General features: G+C 47.7%; 1 pseudogene across 1 annotated transcript; it reads left to right on the top strand.

Annotated features, from left to right (window-relative positions):
* Positions 1-2,565: 2,565 nt before the first annotated feature.
* LOC309606827 (serine/arginine-rich splicing factor 3 pseudogene) lies at positions 2,566-4,852 on the top strand (annotated as a pseudogene). The gene is made up of 2 exons: positions 2,566-2,608; positions 4,347-4,852. The product of its transcript is annotated as a serine/arginine-rich splicing factor 3 pseudogene (transcript).
* The last annotated feature ends 1,660 nt before the right edge of the window (positions 4,853-6,512 follow it).

Below are 6,512 nucleotides of genomic sequence, written 5' to 3'. Positions count from 1 at the left end.
ATGGCACTTTACACCCACTGGATTCACTTACAGAGAGATATCAATATATAGGTTTTCAGATGCTTACTAGTCAGATATATTCTTGTGTGGTGAATAGGGGGTGTTGAGTCCAGTTCACTGAGCAAGGAGTAGGTCTTGTCTATTATATATTTGGTTTATGGAACGGTATCTGTGCTAATTTCAAACCCTTGTTTTATGCATCACCCCACCTCACCTTTCCCGTTAAGCAGCCCTAGTGTGTTTTCTAATTGTGTGACTCTGTTCTGTTTTGTAATTCAGTTCATGAGTAGCGATTTTTACATTCCCTCTATAAGTGATATCTTATGATAACTGTCTTTTTCTGTGTGACTTATTTCACTTAGAATCATCGTACCTAAATCCACTGATCATGCTGCTGCTAGCCTTATGACATTGATTTCATGGCTGAGTGATATTCCATTGTACATACGTACCTCAACTTCTTTATCCATTTTTCTCTTTCCTGGGATATTTAAGGTGTACCGAAGTGGAGGTTCTTGTAAACAGAGCAGCCGTAAACTTTGGGGTGCCTGTGTCTTGTTGATTTTTAGCTTTCCCTATTTATACGCCCATGAGTGGAAGTGCCCTATGCTCTCTAGCTGTGTCTTTTAGATGTTTTGGGAAACACCATACACTTCTCCAGAGTGGCCATTGGCAATTTACATCCCGCCCATCAGCGTAACAAGGCTCCTATTTCTCCCTAGCCTGTCCTGCATTTCTGGGTTTTACACTTTTTTAGGATGGCCCTTTTGCCCGCTGGGAAGTGAGACTTCTTTGTAGTGCTGATTTGCATTTCCCACTTGCTTGGTTGGCCAAAAAGGGCCTTTGCATTTTTTCCTGAATATGTTCAGGAAAAAACGCATACGCCCTTTTTGGCCAAGTGCATCATTGTCAACGTTTTGCCGCTTTTCATGTGCTTTAAAGGATATTCGAATCTACCTCCTGAAATCTGTTTCCTGCAATTCTGCCTTACTTTCACATCCTCTTCGTTGCCTTCCCTCAATATATTTTTGGACGATAGTTATCATTTGTAACTCTGCAGGTTTGTGCATTGTAGTGTCACTGAGCTCCATTTTTCAACTCGCTTTTTTGGGAGCTGGTCGCAAAAAGGCAGGATTGCTTCAGGCCCTATTCTGGTTCGGGGAAGCAGGCTGAGCCTATGGTTAATTCTTCTTCCTGATGAGAAATTGGAGTGAGCAGTGCCTGTCCGAATAGCTAGAGCTAGTCTCTCATTGGTTCCCCCTCTTCCCATTCATCCTCAGGACAAATTGCAACCTGTATGAAACAGGAACTTAAAGGTGGTGATACTCCAAGTGGGGAGATTGTTAGGAAAGCGGCTGGAATGGCGAACCAGAGCACCAGGAGATGAGAAATGAGGTGCGTTTTAGAAACCTTTCCCGATCACACGGTGTACCATCCTCTGGGTTTCCTATGCATGTTTTCGCTGTAAGAAGATTCCCTTGAACCTGGAGATTTTGGGCCCATGGAATGGGTACCACGCAGTATTACTTTAAAGGGTCTGCATTTGCGCACCCAACCTCACCAAACCTCGCAACCCGACGAGTGTCCAGCCTTATGTCTCATTCAGCTGAGGGTCTAGATATGGTCAATCCAGGTTGCATCACAGCCCCCGAACGAATTTTGTAAGTATGTCTCTCTCTTTCACTGTCTTTATTTTTTTGGAATTTATTTTTATACTGGGGTTTATCTGATTTTCAATGCTGTGTTTATGCTGCTTTACACCCACTTGCTTCTCTTACTTAGAGATATCAATACATAGGTTTTAAGATTCTTACTAGTCAGATATATTCTTGTGCAGTGAATAGAGGGTGTTGAGTCCAGTTCATTGAGCAAGGAAGAGGTCTTCTCTATCACATATTTGGTTTATGGAACGGTATCTGTGCTAATTTCATACCCTTGTTTTATGCATCACCCCACCTCAGCTTTCCCGTTAAGCAGCCCTAGTGTGTTTTCTAAATGTGTGACTTTGTTCCGTTTTGTAATTCAGTTTATCTGTAGCGATTTTTACATTCCCTCTATAAGTGATATCTTTTGAAAGGTGTTTTTTTCCGTGTGACTTATTTCACTTAGAATCTTCGTACCTAAATCCACTCATCACGCTGCTACTAGCCTTATGACATTGATTTCATGGCTGAGTGATATTCCATTGTACATACGTACCTCAACTTCTTTATCCATTTTTCTCTTTCCTGGGATATCTAAGGTGTACCGAAGTGGAGGTTCTTGTAAGCAGAGCAGCCCTATACTTTGGGGTGCCTGTGTCTTGTTGATTTTTAGTTTTCCCAATTTATACGCCCATGAGTGGAAGTGCCATATGCTCTCTAGCTGTGTTTTTTCGATCTTTTAGGAAACCCCATACTCTTCTCCAGAGTGGCCGTTGGCAATTTACATCCCACCCATCAGCCTAACAAGGCTCCCTTTTCTACTTGGCCTGTCCTGCATTTCTGGTTTTTACACTTTTTTAGGATGGCCCTTCTGACCGCTGTGAAGTGAGACTTCTTTGTAGTGCTGATTTGCATTTCCTGCATGCTTGAGTGGCCTAAAAGGGCCAGGAGGGAGAAGGGAAGGAGTTTCAAGGAGAAGGACAGAGAGCAGGAGAAGGAGGGGGGTGAGGGAGAGAGAGGGGGGCGTGGGATAGAGGGAGGGAGGGAAAGACAAAGATATCTCTCCCTCACTCCCTCTATCCGTCTCTCCCTCGCTCCCTCTCCTCCCTCTCACTGTCCCTCCAGCTCTCCCTCTCCCTCCGTCTCTCCATCTCCCTTACTCCCTCCCAGAGATGGAGAGATGTAGGGAGAGGCAGAGACAAGGGAGAGGGAGAGAGGGAGAGAGAGGGGAGAGAGTTAGAGAGGGAGAGAGAGAGAGGTCTCTTCCTTCCTCTCTTTCCCTGTCTCCTCCTTCTCTCCCTCTCTCCCTCTTCCCTCTCCCTCTCCCTCTCTCCCCCCTCCCTCTCCCCGTCTCTCTGGTCTCTGCCTCTCCCTCCATCTCTCCCTCTCTGGGAGCGAGTGAGGGAGCGGGAGAGACGGAGGGAGAGGGAGAGACAGAGGGAGGGAGAGGGAGAGGGAGGGAGAGAGGAAGGGAAAATGCGAGGGAGGGAGAGGGAAGGAGGGCAAGATGTCTCTCCCTCTCCCTCTCCCTCTCCCTCCACCTCCCTCTCTCCCTCTCCCTCCCTTCCTCTTCCTTTCCTAGAGGGAAGGAGGGAGAGGGAGAGACAGAGGAAGAGGAGAGGGAGGGAGCGAAGGAGAGGGAGAGTCGGAGAAGGAGTTAGGGAGAGGGAAAAGGAGAGAGGGTGCCTGCTTCCCTCTCTGTCTCCCTCCCTCCCTCCCTCTCCATGTCCCTCTCTCCCCCCTCTCCCTCTCCCTCTGTCTCTCCTTCTCTGGGAGGGAGAGAGGGAGAGGAAGAGGGAGGGAGAGTGAGAAGGAGGGAAAGTGATGGAGGGAGGGAGAGGGAGAGAGGGATAGAGGGAGGGAGGGAGAGATGTCTCCCCCCTTTCTCTCCTTCTCCCCCTCCCTCTCCTGCTCTCTCTCCCTCTCCCTCCACCTCCTTCCCTCTCCAGAGAGGGAAGGAGGTGGAGGGAGAGGGAGAAGGAGGGAGGGAGGGAGAGGGAAAGAGGTAGAGGCAGAGCGGAACAGGGAAACAAGGACTGGGAAACAGGCACAGGGAGAGGGAGGGAGAGAGGGAGAGAGGAGAGGGAAGAGGGAGGTGAAAGAAGGAGAGGAAAGAGGCAGAGGGACAGAGGGAGAGAGAAGAGGGAGAGGGAAGAGGGAGAGGGAGAGGGAGCGAGGGAGAGGAAAGAGAGAGAGGGAGAGACAGATGGAGAGAAAGAGAGGGAGAGAGAGGGAGAGGGAGAGGGAAAGAGGGAGAGGAAGAGTGGAACAGGGAAAGAGGGACAGGGAGAGAGGGAGGGATAGAGGGAGGAGAGGAAGCAGGGAGAAAAGAGAGAAAGAACACACCATCTACACTTCTGTCAAATGACACAGGGGATCCTTACACAACCAGGAGAAAATAACACAGGGAGGCTCTTTCTCAGCTGGAACTGGAACTGCAGACGGGGCCAAACACCACCAGGCTGGCCACACGTGTCCAGCCGCCGCTCCAGCCCCGTCAGCCGTGAGTCCGGTCACCAGGGCTCTGAGTGTCTGCTCCAGGGAGCTGGGGTTCACCCCCTCACACGGGAGGCTGGACCAAGAGAGCAGGGCCCCGGACTGGACACATAGGGGGAAACGCATCCCCACAGGACAGCTTGGGTAAGCAGATTCAGCTGCCAGATTCTAGAGGCCCGGGACCACCCTGTGGCCCGTGAAACCCAGGAGCCACGAGGGTCTTGCATCGTGATTCCTGTCCATTGGACTGTAAAGTTTATGTAGGGAATCTTGGAAACAGTGGTAACAAGGCTGAATTGGAACGAGCTTTAGGCTATTATGGACCACTCTGAAGTGTGTGGGGTGCTAAAAACCCTCCCGGCTTCGCTCTCGTTGAATGTGAAGATCCCCGAGATGCAGCCGATGCTGTCCGAGAACTAGATGGGAGAACACTAGGTGGCTGCCGAGTAAGAGTGGACCTGTCGAATGGGAAAAGAGAAGTCGAAATCATGACTGCCTCATTCTTGGGGTCGTCGCCCTCGAGATGATTATGGGAGGAGGAGTCCTCCACCTCCCACACATCTCCAAGATGGAGAGCCTTCTCCGTCAGCCAGAGCAGGTCCCTTTCTAGATATAGGAGAAGAGAGAGATCCCTGTCCCAAGAGAGAAATCACAAGCCATCCCGATCTTTCTCTAGGTCTTCTAGCAGATCTAGGTCAGATGAAAGGAAATAGAAGACCACTTTGCAAGAGGAGTGGTGTACAGGCAATAACTTCATTTGGCAGGAGTATGTACAGAAAATTCAAGTTTTGTTTGAGACTTCCGAAGCTTGGTGCACTTTTTAAATGTTTTAGTTGTTCACATTTGTTTGTCTCTTGGGACAGTGACACATAAAGGTGTCATTCTCTATGGTTTGAAATGGGTCCTGTGAGGCATGTAATATGAAGAATTGTTACCTTACAATGTTCCCTTAAGCAAAATTGAATTTGCTTTGAATTTTTGGTCTTGCCTAGACTGATAATAAAACTCTAACTCCTGCCCACCTAAAGTGTGATGTTTACTATTATGGAAACAACACTGGCAAACGTTGAAAAGACTTTCTGTAGCTGGGATATGGTATGCAGCTGTAGTTAAGCAAGCAGTCTTTAAAAGGTGCTGTGAACCCAAGCCAGCAGGTAAAAATGAAAGCCGCACCCTTACCCTAGATTAGAGGTTTAAAAATTCCACTAGTCTTCACACCGGACAAGAGGTTGTCCAGGGAGTTTAAAATCTAAGAAGTTTCAAGGAAGTTAGTTTACCTTTGAGTTAGGTCATACGTCCCCTCTGTGATTGCTGTACATGAATACATAGCTCTTTGTAATATTTTTTGGAAATTTGAGATTATCAAGATACCAATGTCCTGCCAGATTTAGAGTATATTGTAGAGCTGAACTTTGAGTTACTGTGCAATTTTTTTTTTCATGCTGTCATTTGTAATATGTTTTGTGAGAATCCTTGGGATTAACGTTTTGGTTGCAAAAGAAAAAAAGAAAAGAAAAGAATCCGCCTGCCAATGCAGGGGACACAGGTTCAAGCCCTGGTCCGGGAAGATCCCAGGTGCCGCAGATCAACTAAGCCCGTGGGCCACAACTACTGAGCCTGCACTCTAGATCCTGGGAGCCAGAACTACTGAGCCCCCGTGCCACAACTACAGAAGCCCACACGCAACGAAGACCCAACGCAGCAAGAAAAAAAAGACGATACTGGCCAGGTGATCAAGGGTAAAATCGTTTGTCATAAGTCCCGTTGATGGTGTGTATCCTTGATGTGACCTGAGGAGAATGGCATTTTTATCTCTGTCTGGGTCTTCCTCCCCAAACCCCATAACTCCAGACCAACCATAAGAAAACATCAGAAAACAAACAGACTAACAAATTGAGGGACAAAACACCTGACCAGTCCTCCTCAAAACTTTCAAGGTATCAAAACCCAGCGACGTCTGAGAAATGTCACAGCCCAGAGGAGACTGGGACAGAAAAAGGATGTTAGGGGAACACTAGGGAAATTCTAATAAAGTGTGGACTTTAGTTAATAACAATGTATCCATCTTGGTTCCTTAGTTGGATAAACATGTCACACTAAGGTACTAATGAGTTGGAAATAGGGGTACTGGGTCAGGGTCCACGGCACTCTGTACACTCTGTACAGATCTTTGCAACTTTTTTGTAACTCTAAGCTCTTGTAAAATTAAGCGAGTACTGAACAGAGCTAAGAATGTTATTTCCCTGATTTGAACATGCCTGAGTTTCTTTTCATGGTCACATTTTTGCTATTTGGATGTGTCTTGGAATCAGTAGCAAAGGAGAGTTGCCAGCCCCTGGGAAGATGTGGGTGGTTCGCAGGTGGCTTGCTCTG

This window comes from Balaenoptera borealis (genome assembly GCF_965194805.1).
Source record: "Balaenoptera borealis genome assembly, chromosome: 1".
NCBI lineage: Eukaryota > Metazoa > Chordata > Mammalia > Artiodactyla > Balaenopteridae > Balaenoptera > Balaenoptera borealis.
This window is presented reverse-complemented; position numbering and strand designations above follow the sequence as displayed.